Source organism: Mus musculus, chromosome 18, assembly GCF_000001635.26.
Source record: "Mus musculus strain C57BL/6J chromosome 18, GRCm38.p6 C57BL/6J".
NCBI classification, from domain to species: Eukaryota; Metazoa; Chordata; class Mammalia; order Rodentia; family Muridae; genus Mus; species Mus musculus.
This window is the reverse complement of record NC_000084.6, coordinates 25,312,106-25,328,913: the sequence shown is the minus strand read 5'-3', so window position 1 is coordinate 25,328,913 and position 16,808 is coordinate 25,312,106. Positions and strand designations below refer to the sequence as shown.

The following is a 16,808-nucleotide window of genomic DNA, read 5'->3' as shown; positions in this document are numbered from 1 at the left end:
CGCCATACACATCTGCAAGGCTCTAATAACTTATTCTAGTTCCCAGAGGAACTGCAGCACACTTTAGGAATATTGAATCTAAAAGACATTAAAGTCACTAATTATGAGGTTTAAAAGAATGGGCACAGAGATGGCACATAATGACATGTAAATGGCAGAACAATGGATTATATACCAGATCATAGGAATACCACCATAGGCCTGCCAATAATGTTTGCAGTGACTACCAGACTAGTAAAAGGTTAAACTTTCTTTAATCATTACTATATTTCTGGAAAGTCAGAATTTGTTGAGTTGCTATAAAATAAATAGCCTGTCATAGCTGACAGTACATTCAAGTTGAAGTCAAAAGACACAGGTCAGAGCTCCACTATGGTCACTTCGGAGTTGTGTTGCTTTAGGCAAATTACTGTGGCTCTGTTAAGTAGTTTAGTCATTTATAAAGAAGGGACTTGGGTTTAGCAATGTTTGTGATGTATGCTATCTTTAAGATGGGTGTTCTGTAACCCAAAGAAGAGAGGGAAAGGAAAACAGGCTGGATGAGAAATCAGCAGTGAGTCTGAGGGTTTACACGGGAAGGAAGGTAAGTCATCCTATTTTAGATATTTGCCCCAAACAGATGCCTGCATAAGACAAACGTTAACTTATGAAAACAATTCAAAGAATTATGATACAATTTTTAAAAGGGACAATTATTTTATCAAAGCAACTATGGTCGTAATTCAGCACATTCACAGCCACAATGCAGAAAGAAGGGCAGCTTGAAATAGTTATTTTCTAAGAAATAAGCATATGGCTAGTTTTAATTACTTAATGAAGATGAAAAAAATGTGTGTGTGTGTGTGTAAAAGCAGAGAAAGGAAACTTACAACCACTCTGTAAGCGACCATCTCAATCTTCAGGGTCTTAAGTGAGATGTAGGTTTAAATACAAGGCAAGAAGTACGTATCACTATGAGGTCATGGTCACGGTGAAACCCTCCAGTAACATGGGAGGGCTTTCCATCTTCTGACTTCTTCAATTTCTTTTTGAGGTGTCTTAAAGGTTTTATATCACAAAATATTTTTAGTTTTCTGAGGGAATTATAAAAGGCACTGATTTCTTTCTCAGTCTGTCATTTGTAAAAAAGGAGGCTACTAAGTTTTTGTGTGTGAATTTTATATTGTGCTACTTTACTGAAGAAACACATGCTGAAATAAGAACATGCTGACTTCTTCCTTTCCCATTTCTATCCACTTGGTGTCCTTCAGTTGTCTTACTGGTCTACCTATGACTCCAAATACTATATTGAATAAGTATGTAGAGGACATCTTAGTATTGTTCCTGATTTTAATGGAAATGCTTTGAATTCCTTTCTCTTCAGGTGGACGTTTCTTGCTGGTTTGCTGGAAATCACCTTTATTATGTTGTGGTATTTCCCTTGTATTTCTAGACTCTCCAGGACTGTTATCATGAAAGGATGTTGGATTTTGTCAAAGGCCTTTTCGGCATCTTGATAAGCTGATCACGTGTTTTTTGTCCTTCAGCCTGTTTATGTGGTGGACTCCATTTATTGATTTGTTTTATGTTCAACTTGCCCTGCATAATATTATAGTGAAAGCTAGGCACAGGGAAAGATACCTTGAGAGGAATGGTGAGAAAAATGTTCAGAGGTCCACCCAGTTAAAGATGCAGCACACAGGCTTCTAAGAGGGTTCTATGGAGTTTTCTTGTGCTTCTTTCTTAGTGTGGGACATGTGGAAGATGCCTGACTCCTAGGTAGCACTTCTAGGGTGATTTACTGACCTGTCATTCTGCATTAACCATCAGGCTCCAAAATAGACACAAGAATTGCAGGTGGATAGATGTTTCAACACAGTTCACTTTTTAAGGGGGCAAGCAAAATGAATTTCTGTTTAATGACACGGAACTTTTAAATGTCTTATAGTCCTCACCCACATCAAGTCTGGCACTTGCTAGTATTTAGTTAATACTATCTGAATGTGACCAAGTGCTCCTAAAAAGGAGACCAGAAGTCACACTGTTATGTATGCCACTGGCTAAGAGAAAATGATTTGCATTAAACTTTTAGACTAACAACTGGACCGAAACTGTTCTGAAACAAGAAGAACAAGGGAGTATTTAAGAAGTATCTTTAAATACAACTAGTCGCAAGAGAGCTCGAAAATTAGAGTGTTATTAGATTAAGAATTGCCAAAGTAAATCACAGTCCTGTAACTAAAGACCAGAGTCCTTCCTGAGTCTCCGTGTAAGCAACTACAAACCATGGGCAGGGGTGAGCTGGGGAGAAGCCAATTCTGAAAGCAGAGTAAATATAAAACCAGAGACTGAAAGTGTCTGCCCATGGAGGATTAACTCTGCCTTCAGATAAAAAGGATTGTTTAGAACTAAGCACTTGGCACTATGACAACCTTTATTCTTAAAAGTTTGGAACACTGTTACTTAGTTAGTTTAGGTTATTGTGAAAAAAACTAAGTGATTTGGTTTAGAAATTAAAAAAAAAAACCCACGTGATTCAATTTCCTATTGCCTAATGCCCCAACTCCCTTTTCTGTTCCTTTGACTCCTTGGTTGGTGCCATTTTACTTTATGTGGTTTTACCATTCATCTCTAAGCTCAAATAACTGTGACTTCATAGCACCCCAAACTCATATTACTAATTTCTTTAATGTTGAACTTACTTCATTCTGCTTCTGTGCAGTGAACTGCTAGTTGTTTTGGCACGTCTAAATTTTCTTGTGATGTTGAAGTACTTGCTTACAGTGTTTAAGATGGAGACTCAACCCTAGCTGGCCTATAAGGCTTTGGGTGACTCTCTTATTTCCACACCTCATCTGCCTATAGGAACACTTGGACTTTAAGCTTATAGATGCATGCTATTTTTTATTTATATTCTGAGCTTGCAATCATACTTCCACAGTAAATGCTTTTATCCATTTGGTCAACTCACCAGCCCCTAGATGAATTTTTATCTTAGATATGAAATAGTGAATTTTAAGAAAATTTGGAGTTAAAGTTTCAATTGAAAGCAAAGCTCATTGTATTTTTTGTAATGTTCAATAAGAGTTTAAAACAAGAAATTGTAATAAAAACTACAAAATACATGGTATTTCAGACTAAAGTTGGGATAGGCAAACAGACAGACTACAGGATACAAAAACAAAATGAAAGTTAACATTGTCATAGGATTCATACTTTGATTAAAAATTTACTCTAATCCCATAAACAAGGACACTATAATTTGAGACACAATGTGTTCAAAAGAAAGAGGAAGGTTGGAACAAGCAGAGATTTTTTTTAAAGCAAACTGTATTTCATACAAATCATTTTTAGTTAATGTCTTCTGATATGAAAGAAATTATTACCAAACAAATATGATCCTATAACTATGAAAAATACCCAGGACCCAGAATTCCCATTTCCTCCTCCAGGGTCTAGTCTGAGGAGTAGCCTATAACACCAAATACTTATTTTTCTACAAACTTCTAGATGGCGCCCATTCACAGCCAGTGCCCTGCTGGCCTGCACCACCCTCCTCTTGCACCAAAGCCAACCTCTAGGCTACTATCAGAGCTACCACACCTCCATCCACCCACAGGACCCCATACACTGCATCCATCATCTGACTTCAAATCCAGGTTTCCCACATCCCCATTCAGATTCCTTTCTGCAACCTAACAGGTTTAGCCAAAGTGAGTGCACTAGCCTAGTCTGGCCTTCCTGCTGTCACTGAAATGGAGCACCAAGCTTGGGCCAGGATTCCCTCTATGTTATTCCCCATGTCACAGAAGAATGCAACATCATATGCAACATTTCCATTCTGACCTATCTACCCTCACACTTCTGGCTTGAAAGAGGAGGCAAATCCTGCTTCTAACCCAGCCCCCTCTGTCCATGTGATTTCATCCCACTGAAGCCATTTCCAACCTGTACATGCAAAATGCCCCATATCTTCTCTTCCTCCCTCCCCTTCACTGTCCATAGGAAGTCTACATGCTCTTTGCCTTCTTACCCTCACTCTCACTGGCAAATTCATCATCATTCTCTTATTGCTACTAAAGCTTACGTTGGGATCCTAGTGTATAAGGAAGACCAACTGAGACACCCAGCCTTACGGACTGAGAAATGATTGGATTCTTCCACTTTCCATTTGGAGACAGCCAGTGCTGGGATAGTCAGACCACAAACTGTAAGTCATTCAAACAAATCCCATACATGTGTGTGTTTTTTCACTCTACAAAAAATTTATAATCAATAGACTAAACCTAAGCACTATTTTGGCTGAAGACAAGAATGAGCATAGAAAAGGGACTGTGAAAAGAAATACTAAACCGTAATTATTAAAACACAAAATACTACGGAAAAAACAATACCACCAAAACCCAACAACACAATGTCTTAATAACTTTAAATATCAATGGCCTTGATTCTTCAAAAGACATGGACTGAATGCTGAATGGATCAGGAAACAAACAATCAAAAAACCCAAACAAACAAAAATAATTTTTTTAAAAAACCTAGTAAATATGAAAACTTGTGGACATTAAACAATTCATTACTAAATGCTGAATGGGTTAAAGACAAAATTTAAAAATCCCTGGAACTAAATGAAAATGAAAACACAACACAACAAAACCTTTGGGACACACTGAAAGCAGTCCTACAAGGGAAATTTATACCTTTTAAGTGCCTACAATGAAAATTCAGAAATAACATGACAAATGACTTAGTGATATAACTCCAAAATTTAAAAAAACAAGGATAAACAAAACACAAACCTACTTGATGGCAAGAATTAATAAAACTTCAGAGCAGAAATCAAAAAATAAAAACAAAGAAAACAATATAAAGAATCAATAAATCCAAGTGCTGTTTCTTTGAGAAGATAAGCAAAATTTACCAAGTCCTTGGCCCAACTAACTAAAAGAAAGAAAGACAGAATCCATTTTGATTTTAACAAAAATCAGAAATGAACAGGAAAACATTATAGCAGATACCAAATAAATTCAGAACATTATAATGGAAAATTTAAAGAATCTGAACTCTGTAACAAGCAGGTGATTTTCTAGATGTAGCCAAAACCACAAAATTAAGCCAAGAAGAAATCAGCAACTTAAACAGATCCACAACAAATGAGATGAAAATAGTAATAAAAGGCCTTCCAGCTAAAAAGGAGTACAGTTGCCAAATGGCACATCATAGTTCTACCAATATTCAGAGATCTACAGCCAATATACAGTAAAGAAACAAGTAGCACTAACCAAATTCCTTCTCTGAACCAATTATCACTCTAATGCACCAATCAGAAAAAAACCACAGCAACAAATATCCTACCAGGCCAATGTCCCCCATGAACATAGAGGAACAAATACTGAATAACATATTTGCAAACGGAATACAAACATACACTGAAAAGTTTGCTCACCATTACTGAGTGAGCTTTATCCCAGAAATATATGGATTATTCAACATATGCAAGTCAATAAATGTGATAATTTGCATAAATGGCCTTGAAGACAAAAATCACATTTAAATAGATACAAAAAAGATCTTTGACACTATCTAACATGCCTTCATGACAAAAGTAATACAGAATGTAGGGCTAGAGCAAACAAACTTTAATATAATAAAAATTATCTACCAGAGACCCACGACCTCATAAATGGAAAAACATTAGAAATAATCCCACTGAAGTCAGGAAGGAGGCACAGACCCAAACATGAGCACACATCAGTTCAGTCACTATATATTTGAATAAGATGCCAAAAACATATACCAAAGAAAGCATCTTCAAGAAGATGTGCTGGGAAAACTGGATGTCCATATGTAGAAAGATGAAATTAAGACCCATATTTATCACCTTACATAAGAACTAACTCCCAATGCTTTGATCCTAAACATGAAACATAAAACACTGGAACATCTTTTTTTTTTTTTTTTAATGTAATGCTTTTTTAAAAAAGCACATTTATTTATTAATATTTATTCATTCATACCCATGGTGCCTTCCTCAGGGTAAACTTCCAAAAGTGAAATCTGACACAGAGCCATGTCTAGTTATGGCGCTTACATTTTGCTATCCCAGGCCACATTTATTATGCTACTAGCAATCATTTACATTTCCAGATATACTGGAATATACTTGTAAAACAAAGTAGTGAATCTTTGATAGGATTAGAATTGTATAGCTGTATATAATATATGCATGTTTGTGGGCATGTATGTATCTATAATGCAATGTATACATTATATGTATGTATAAGTACAGTCATGAAAATATAGTTTGGTGATAGAATAGTGTTATTAACACATTACAATGAAAAGACTGTGTGTCTTCCTACTTGAATGTGTTTTTGTAGGTAATAACTAAGTCTTAATTCTGATATCAGATCTATTGGGTTTGGTTTTGATGAAGGGTAAACCTACAGGTAGGTAAAAAATATTTTAAGAGCTAGATTTCAAATCTTGAGATAACATTTCAGTTTGGCATGGTTAATTTAAGCCCAGACTTCCTCATTAGGAGATGGCCTTGAATTTTTCCAAAGACAATAGCTTGTATATATTTTTTTTTCACATGTAAGCAAAATCTAATCTTGAAAAGGCCTTTTATGGAACATCCGCAAATCTCCCTCTTACATAACCCCGTTTGCTGGGATAGTCCAGGCGCTCAGATCCTCACAGCATATTGTTCTCAAAACCAGGATCTGCAGGCTCAAGACCGAGCTCACCGCATTGGCCAACAAAATGAGGTCCAGGTGCTGAGGCTTTGCACCGTCAACAGTGTGGAGGAAAAGATTCTCGAGGCTGCCAAGTACAAGCTGAACGTGGATCAGAAGGTTATCCAAGTAGGCATGTTTGACCAGAAGTCATCCAGCCACAAGCGGAGGGCATTCCTGCAGGCCATTCTGGAGCATGAGGAGGAAAATGAGGTAATACACAAAGCCAAACTTGGGAAATCTAACGGTGACCTTTTGTCTCAGAAGGATTCAAAAAATAATGCCTTTCCTTTGTTCCTTAAAGAATTTTCTGGGCTGGGGTTAATTAAAATGACTAAATTAGCTGCTGTCTTATATCCCAAGCACATAAAATCTCGGAAAGGTATTCATATGTCTTAAGCGGGGATCCATCCCATAATCAGCCTCCAAACGCTGACACCATTGCATACACCAGCAAGATTTTGCTGAAAGGCCCCTGATATAGCTCTCACTTGTGAGGCTATGCCGGGGCCTGGCAAACACAGAAGTGGATGCTCACAGTCAGCTATTGGATGGAACACAGGGCCCCCAATGGAGGAGCTAGAAAAAATACCCAAGGAGCTGTAGGGGTCTGCAACCCTATAGGTGGAACAACAATATGAACTAACCAGTACCCGTGGAGCTCCTGTCTCTAGCTGCATATGTATCAGAAGATGGCCTAGTTGGCCATCATTGGGAAGAGAGGCCCTTTGGTCTTGCAAACTTTATATGGGGGAACGCCAGGGCCAAAAAGTGGGAGTGGGTGGGTAGGGGAGTGGGGTGGGGGAGAGGGTCTGGGGACTTTTGAGATAGCATTTGAAATGTAAATGAAAAAATACCTTAAAAAAAAAAAGAGCTATTGCCAGGGGACCTTCAAAGCTTAGCCTGTGAATACTTCCCTGTCCTCTGGGGGGTTGGGTACCACCAAGTGTATTTGATTGTATTGTGAGTGCTCCCTCCTATTGGCAGGATATGGAACTGCAGGAATGATACTTCATAGAACTCTGGCTAGGTGGTCCTTATTTTTTTCCTCTCATACCCCAGAACCCCATTCTTTGCTGCTTTTTGATTAAGAATGAGGATACTTCAACAATTATAGGATGGTCCTTCCCAGCCCTTCACAGCATCTTTAGCTCATGAGTTTGGAAAACTTGGTCCTAACGATCATAAAAAGGATCTTTTAAAAACTGAACAGAGGCAGAGTAAAATCAGAGTCTAACATCTCTATTTACAAAAATTGCCAAAGTTGTGCAAAGAGTGTTTTATCTTTCCTTTATTGAGTCATTTTATTCTTTTAGATGACCCACTTCAGTCATTTTATTTTAAATATTCATTCAAGAACTGAGGATGTGTAGCTCTGTGTAGAGTACTTGTCTTGTTTGTGTACACACACACACACAAACACACACAAACTATCAGCCTAAAATGAACATTTAAAAACATGTCTATAAACATCCAGAGAGCACAATACCAACACCAGCTCTTAGCATAGAACTGTTCAAGGGCAGACGTCTTCACTTTTCTATACCTGTGCTTAAAAATCAGAGTGTTAATTTAGTTTACATATTTGCACAGACTATTATTCCCATTGCATAAATATGGTTTTGAGGTTTTGAAATCCTCTATAAATTAAAACTTATATTCTTTTTTAAAGTCTTTCTAATTGAAAATAGATTTTTTCATGTAATTTATTCTAATTATGGCTTCTGCCTCATCTAACTCCGAGGCTCTCCCCACCTCTCCAGTCACTCAAATCTACGTTCTTTCTTGCTCTGTGTCTTCTCATTTGTGAGTGGTTATCATTTTCTTGCTCTGTGTCCTCTTATTTGTGAGTGGTTATCATTCAAGATAGCTTCCGGGTTAGGCATGTGGGCCTGTGTGCACACGTTCACTCTCAGAACAGGAATTACATCCAGCCCAGACCTATACAGGCGCTCTTCATTCTGCTATATTCTCTGAGTTCATATGGGTGCCAGCGCTGCTGTGTCTAGAAGGCCTTGTTCCTTTGGTGTCCTCCGTTCCTTCTGGCTGCTTTAGTCTTTCTGCTTCCACTGGGTTCCCTGAGCCTTGAGGGGAAGGAATTAATGAAGACATCCCATTCGGGACTGAGTGTTCCAGGGGCTCTTGCTCTCTGCATATTGTCCAGTTGTGGATCTCTGTATTTATTCCTGTTTATGCAAGGGCAAAGCTGCTCTGGCAATGGTTGAGCAAGACGCTGACCTGGTTCCCTTGCTAGTGTGGCCAGCTGCTTTCCAGGGAGAGATTGCCTTAGGTGTTGGTGGGTGAGGCAGAGCTTTTAAAGTCTCTTTTATATACTCTTCATTTCTGAAATGAGCCTGCTCTGGCGTCCCTGTTCAGGCGCCAACTGCCGCAGACCCTCTGGGTCCCTTTGTCTGCGTGGAACGGGTCTCTGGGGCAGGTGGGCAAAGCGTTGGATGGAATTGACAGACAGATGCACACAGGAGAGGTTGTGTAGAATCTGAATGTCTGGAACATCTTTAAAAAGACAAATAAACATAGGCAATACTGTACATAATACAGGTACAGGAAAACTTGTATTATGAATAAGCCTCTCTCCATTTGCCCAAGAATTAAGTCCAACAATTGACAAGTGGAACTTCAAATAAGAAAAAAAGCTTTATAAAGAAACAAGCAATCTGGTGAAAATGAAGCCCACAGAAAGGGAGAGAGTCTTTGTCACCTATACATCAAAGGTTCAATAACCAGAATATAAAAGAACTCAAAAACCACAGAACCAAACAAATGATCCATTCAAAAATGAGGCTTGTACCTGAATTAGTACCTGAATAAGAGTTCTCCAAAGAAGAAAAAAATTAGCTAAGAGATATCACAAAAAAAAGTTTATGTTCCCTAGCTGTTAGGGAAATGCAAAGCTAACAACTTTAAGACTTCATTTTCCTCCAGTTAGAAGGGCAAAGAGCAAGAGAACAACCAACAACATATGCTAGAGGGGATGCAGAGTAAAAGGAAAACTCTCTCACTGATGGTGGGATTCCAAACTGGTCTAGCTAATATGGAAATCTGTGTAGAAAAATTCTTAAAAAGCTAAAAACAAATCTACCATATCATACAGCTATACCATTATACACACAGCCAAAGAAATCAACATCATACTCCTCAGGGTATGAACTCTGCCATCTTCATTGCTGCTTTAGTCACATAGTTTGGAAATGGAAAGAATGTAAATGCCCTCCAACTAAGGAGAAGATAATGAAAATGTGTAATATATACTATGGAACAAAAATATAACAATGAATTTTGTAGGTAAGTGAATGAAACTAGATGGAGGCCATCCAGACCCAGATAGACAAACATCATTATGTCCTCTCTTTCTGGAGGTTTCAAGTCTTTAGATGTGAGTACATAACCTGTAGTAATTACAGAAACCAGGAAAGTAATATAGGGTGGTTGTCAGGATAGGGGTGGCATGGGGAACAATAGACAGGGAAATAGCAGGGGGCATGTAATCTGACCAGGAAAATGGAAAAGAGAAGCTCTTTAGGGAAGGGGAAAGAGGTTAATACAGAAGAAGGTAAGAGGAAGGTAAGTGGTAGGATACAAATGATCTGATAGGGAAAATGGGGCTTAGAGAAGGGGCATGGAGGTAAGTAGAGGAGAATGAGGGAGGGAGGTAAAATAATATGTTGAATAAATGTCTAAAATATCTACACAGAATCATTAACAATTTACCTAAAAACTATAATGCACATAATATATGTGTATAAATATACATATATAGTTTTAATGAACCTTTCTCATTTAGGCTGATAATCTTCCCTACAAGTGAGAAAGTCCACCAAACAGAAACCCTATTATCAGACATGAGCCCTCTTGTCTTAATCACCTTTCAACTGCTGTGAAGATATAACATGATCAAAACAACTATTATAAGAAACCATGAAACTGGGTCTTGCTTACAAGTTTAAGAGGACAGTACATTATCATCATGACAGTAGACATGGTGGCATGCAGGCAGGCACTGAAGCAGTAGCTGAGAGCAATATCCTCATCCATAGGTAGAAAGACTCTGGGATTGGCATGGGCTTTTAAAACCCCAAAGCCCACCCCCAGTGATACACTTCCTCCAATAAGGTCATTCCTTTTAACTCTTCTAATCCTTTCAAATACTGTATTTCCTAGTGACTAAACATTTAAACATATGAACATATACTATGATGGCAATTCTTAAACAATCCTGGTCTCCATAGACATCTCATAATGCAAAATGTGGTTACTTTTACTTCAAAAGTGCCCATAGTCTTATCACAGTCTCAACACTCCATAGTTCAAAGTCTCTGATACTCATGGTACTCTTAACTGTGATCTCCTATAAAATTAAAATAAAAAAACACATCATATTCTTCCAACAAACAATGGCATGCAATATACATGACTTCCAAAAGGAAGAAAAGGTAGCATAATGAGGAAATACTGGATGAAAGCAAAACTGAAAACCAGAAGAACAAACTTCTATCTCTGCATCTCTCTGATGTCAAAGTACTCTTTAGACATGCTAACCTTTTGTTGACTGCAACATACTTCTCTCTTGGGCTTGTTCATATCCAGTCTGAAGCTTTTCTTGGCAGGTCCCACAAATTTCCAACATCTTCAGGTCTCCCAAGATGTTGGTGTGCTCACAAAAAGGGGCCTATCATGACTGTCCTCCGAAAGACCCAACAAGCAGCTGAGAGAGTCAGATGCAGATATTTGCACCCAACCAGTCGACAGGAGCAGCTGACCCCTGTTGTTGAATTAGGGAAGGCTGAAAGAAGCCTGAGGAGAAGGACGATCCTGTAGAAGGACCAGCAGTCTCAACTAACCTGGACCTCTGAGATCTCTCAAACACTGGGACACCAACCAGGCAGCATACACCAGCTGATATGAGGCCCCTAACACACATACAGTGGAGGACTTCCAGTTCTGGATTCAGTCAGAGAAGATGTGCCTAACCTTTGAGAGACTGGAGGCCCCAGGGAATGGAGAGGTCTGGTGGGGTGGAGTGTGAGGAGGGTGGGGACATCCTTGTGGAGAAAGGGGTTGCAGAGAGAAGGTATGGGATGTGGAACAGTCACATGGTGAAGTCGAGCTGGTGCTTTCATGCCTACATGCCAGTGTCTTTCATACAGGAAACCCCTATACTACAGTGTCTTTCATACAGGAAGGTTATCTGCACAACACTAGAAGAGAAACACGAACACCACCTTAGCCACAAGCCCTTGGATCTACAATGGAGTCTTGCCTGCAAGATGTGTCTAGGCAATGGTGGCACAAGGCTTATGGGAGTAACCAACCAATATCTGACCTGATTTAAGGCCCATACCATGAAATGGAACTCATACTCAACACTACTTAGGTGATCAAAATCCTGAGATTAGACATCCCAGGAACCTAGAGTAAAATCAAATATTACTGTTTTAAAAAGAGAAACAAATCAAAATGGAACAAAAATGTTGCAATAAAATGACTCTTAATGACATTCTGCTATATTCATAAATCAACGCCTTTCTCAGCTCTCATCAGAGAAGCTTTCTCCTGCAGTAGTTGGGAGCAAATACAGAGACATATAGACAGACATTACACAGAGAATGAGACATCTTGGAACATTTGTCCCTAAAGGGGATTTCTTCATCAAATACTCCTCCCCTTTTTTTAGGGATCAAGACATTCTGCAGAAGAGGAGGCAGAAAGAGCAAGAGGGGATGGATTGCTTCAAGAAAACAAGGCCTCTAAACTAACATGAGCAAAGCTTAGATGAGCTCAGAGACCAAAGCAGCATGCACAGGCCTGCATAGCTCAGAATCAGGTTCCTTCTATATACTATGGCTTGGCTTCCAGTCCAGAGATTTTATGAGAGTCCTCATTATACAGATGAGTGGGTCTCCATTTCTTGTGCCTTCTCTTGAGCTTTAAAAACTTCTCTTGGTTTGGTTTGTCCAATTCTGATTTAGAGCAAGTTTTTTTTTATCTTATTATAATTTATTTCATTTTGTTATTGTCTCTTAGGAGCTTTTTTTTGTCTTTAAATATAATACTTTTTTTCATTCTTTCATTAGATATTTTCTTCATTTACATTTCAAATGCAATCCCAAAAGTCCCCTATACCTTCCCCCTCTTCCCTGCTCTGCTCCCCAACCCACTCACTCTTGCTTCCTGGCCCTGGTGTTCCCCTGTACTAGGGCGTATGATCTTCGCAAGACCACGGGCCTCTCTGAGGAGCCATTTGTAATGAGACAGAAAAGGAGTGGATCCAAACCCGAGGGGAGGGGGGGAGCTGGGGGGAGCAGAGAGGGGGAAAATCACAATCAGACTATATTATGTGATTTAAAAAATATTTTCAATAAAAGGAAAAACAGAAAAATTAGTATTTTTAAAACTTTGAACATTAACATATATGCAGTGCTATTTATTATATAAGGTGCTCAAATTTTGTATAGACACTTATACAATAATTATTACTTAGCACATAAATTTCTTAGCTACAATTACAAAACAGTGATAAGAATAATAGTCATTCTTTATATTAATAACTATTTGTATATTTTCAACAAAAGTTTTTATTTTTAGTCTATCATTCTAGCTGAAAGACCATATTTAGTTTTTTTGTTTTTCACCTTCATGTCTAAAACTTTCCTATAGCATTTCTTAAAAAATAAACTACTTAGACATAAAAATACAAATACTTGATAATAATTTTAGTAATCATAAGTTATAATTCATTAGTCTGAATAATACAACATAAATAAAAACTCTTATCCATCTCTCACGGCTAGTATCAATCACACTGTCATTTCTAATAACTGTAGACCTGCTACTTCCAGGGACTACAGACTACAGTTCTCATAGCAGCTTTTCCATCAGTCAGCTGCCAATTTCTAGGTGAACTGTATATCTATATATTTATTTTAGCATTTAACATGGATAACGGTGGCACACACTTGTAATCCGAGCACTTGGGAGGCAGAGGCAGGTGGATTTCTGAGTTTGAGGCCAGCCTGGTCTACAGAGTGACTTCCAGGACAACCAGGATGAACAGAGAAACCCTGTCTCAAAAAAACCAAAAAAAACAAACAAACAAAAAAAAACAAACAAAAAAAACAAAACAAAAACAAAAACAAAAAAAGAAAAAACAAACAAACAAAAAACATGGATAAAAATTTACTATTTTTATTAGGTCCCCTTTTTAAAGCATTGCTTTGTTTTCCTGCAAACCCTGTGTTTTTTTTTACTGTACCATAGTATGTATATATAGATACATACATCACTTTATAGCACAATTGAATATATACCGCTTCTTTATTATTTTCTTGCTATTTCCCTTCCTGCTTAAAGAGACCATAAGATACAATGGTAGCATTCTTAAACAAGTAGGTATAATTCACAACTCCATAATTCCAGAGACTACTTTTATACAGTTAAAAGTAAAAGGAGATATGTTTTAAACAGCCCTGAAAACTAAATGTTACACAAAACTATATATAAATATAGGAAGTAAGATCCTTGAAATTTCAACCTCTGACTAATGATAATATAGATCTACATGATTAACTTTGATATTTGACTTCTGATGTCATGGAACCTTTCTATTAACAACAAACATTCAATGTGTGATACCATGGTAACATTTTGAAACATATGTCAGTACAGAGTAGAACTGATTGATTACAGAAAGCTGCAGACTGACAATAGACATTTAAACAGGAACACGGGTTTAATGAGATATACTAGGTATCCTTAATGAAATTTCTATATTCTTGTGGTCTGAAAGGCAGTATCTATCTCAAAGTCATATATATCTCAATAGCTCAAGAGCATATGTGAAATATTAGAAATCCGAAAAAACCTAAAATGTGATTCAAGAATACTATGTAATCTGAAGAGGAAAAGCAAAATGAATGATGAGCTCTTGAGTTTGAGAAGGCTGTGGAATACCAAGCCCTCCAGACAGACATCCCCAACTGACATTGCAGTCAATGACGGCTGCATGCACCATGCTAGTCATAGTAGATAACAATGAAACTGAACATCTACCATCAAATGAAGTTATAGCCGTGATGCACTGCTCATGTCTGTGAGCATGCTTATTTGAACAAAGCACTGCTCTGTGCAGTAATGTAAGGAATGTGTAAGACATGATAAACAGATGACGTGTTACTGGGTATATATTTACTGTGATGTGATTTTTGTCATTATTTGAGTGTAATCCTTCTATTTAGAAAATGTTTACAGTAAGAATATATAAATTGCATAGAGTTGCCTCATACATTCCATGTTTACCACCCATCCATCCATCCATCCATCCATCTATCCATCCATCCATCCATCCATCCATCCATCCATCCATCCATCCATCCATCTATCCATCCACCCATCCACCCATCCATCCATCCATCCATCCATCCATCCATCTATCCATCCATCTATCCATCCATCCATTTATCCATCTATCTATCCATCCATTCATCTATCCAACCATCTATGTTGTTTATAGTAAATGAAATGTATATTTGAATGTGTGTACATATGTGCTTTCCTGTGCTTGTGTATATATGGGGAACCCAGAGGTCAATAGCATGTCTTTTCCCTTATTACTTTACAGCTTATTCAAAAAATTATTATTGCAATAAAATAATTTATAGTATTTTGATAAAATGTATCCTTCCTCTCCCAACTCTTCCCAAATCTACCTCCTTACCCTGTCTCCCCAATATTCTCTCTCCCCGTGTTAACTTAATTAATGAAAATGTGTGCTGCACAAATATTCTTGGTTATATAGGCTTCCACTGGATCATGGCTGACTTGCCAGGGATGCTACTCTTAGAGAAAGTGGACTCTCTCTTAGAAGCCAACTGCCAATAGTTTCTCAGATAGAGGTAGAACTGTGTACCCAATTTCCCATTCCATGCTGAGGCTTGGTCTGGTTAGGGCTTGCAAAGGTCTTGAGCATGTTGCCATGACTACAGTGAGTTTGTATGTGGACCTGACCTGCCATGTGCAGAAGACAATGTTTCCTCGTTGTCATCCATTTTCTCTAGCTCATAAACTCTCCACCCTCTCTTCTGCAACAATCTCTGAGTCTTAGGAAGAGGAGTATAAAACATAAAAATGGAGCGAGCCTATAATGGGTCAACAATGCTGCTAAAAGATACCATAAACTAACAAATAAAAAGCACAAAGGCAGGAAAGGGTTTTTTCTTTTGGAGCTGTTGGCCAGTGAGGACCCATAGACCTCCTAAACATTACAGTCTATTGCCAATGGTATTGTTTACCTGCTAGAATTTAAGGATAAGACCCTATTTGCTAAAATTACTACATTCTTGAGACTTAGAACATGGAGAAGACAAGCTGGTTTGCTGGTTGACCTGGAAACCTCACCCATATTGGGTAGCTTTCATAGAACTCTGTCTTAGTCAGGGTCTCTATTTCTGCACAAACATCATGACCAAGAAGCAAGTTGAGGAGAAAAGGGTTTATTCGGCTTACACTTCCATACTGCTGCTCATCACCAAGGAAGTCAGGACTGGAACTCAAGCAGGTCAGGAAGCAGGAGCTGATGCAGAGGCCATGGAGGGGTGTTCTTTACTGGCTTGCTTCCCCTGGTTTACTCAGCCTGCTCTCTTATAGAACCAAGACTACCAGCCCAGAGATGGCACCATCCACAAGGGACCTCCCCACTTGATCACTAATTGAGAAAATGCCTTACAGTTGGATCTCGTGGAGGCATTTCCCCAACTGAAGCTCCTTTCTCTGTGATAACTCCAGCCTGTGTCAAGTTGACACACAAAACCAGCCAGTACAAACTCAAAGCAATTCTGTATGCTGTGGAGGAGAAAAACCATCATCAGTGTTACCCAGCTGGGAGCTCTTTAAGTCATAATAACGATGGGCCTGACAAGGATGGACATCAAGAGGGTACTAGCTTCTTTCTGATGGGATTTTGTCCTGCTCCAGGTGATGAAATCCCTGTCTGGTACCATTACTGGGCCAAGAACCTGTGGCTAGATGGGTCACAGTCTTTAAAGGACAAACATCTTATTGTTCTGCTAAATGGACACA

The 16,808-nt window shown here is 38.4% G+C and overlaps 1 protein-coding gene across 14 annotated transcripts in view; it reads right to left on the bottom strand.

Annotated features, from left to right (window-relative positions):
* The window catches only part of AW554918 (expressed sequence AW554918), a 298,592-nt gene that overhangs the window by 138,408 nt on the left and 143,376 nt on the right, over nucleotides 1–16,808 (bottom strand). The gene's annotated exons all lie outside the window — the stretch shown is intronic.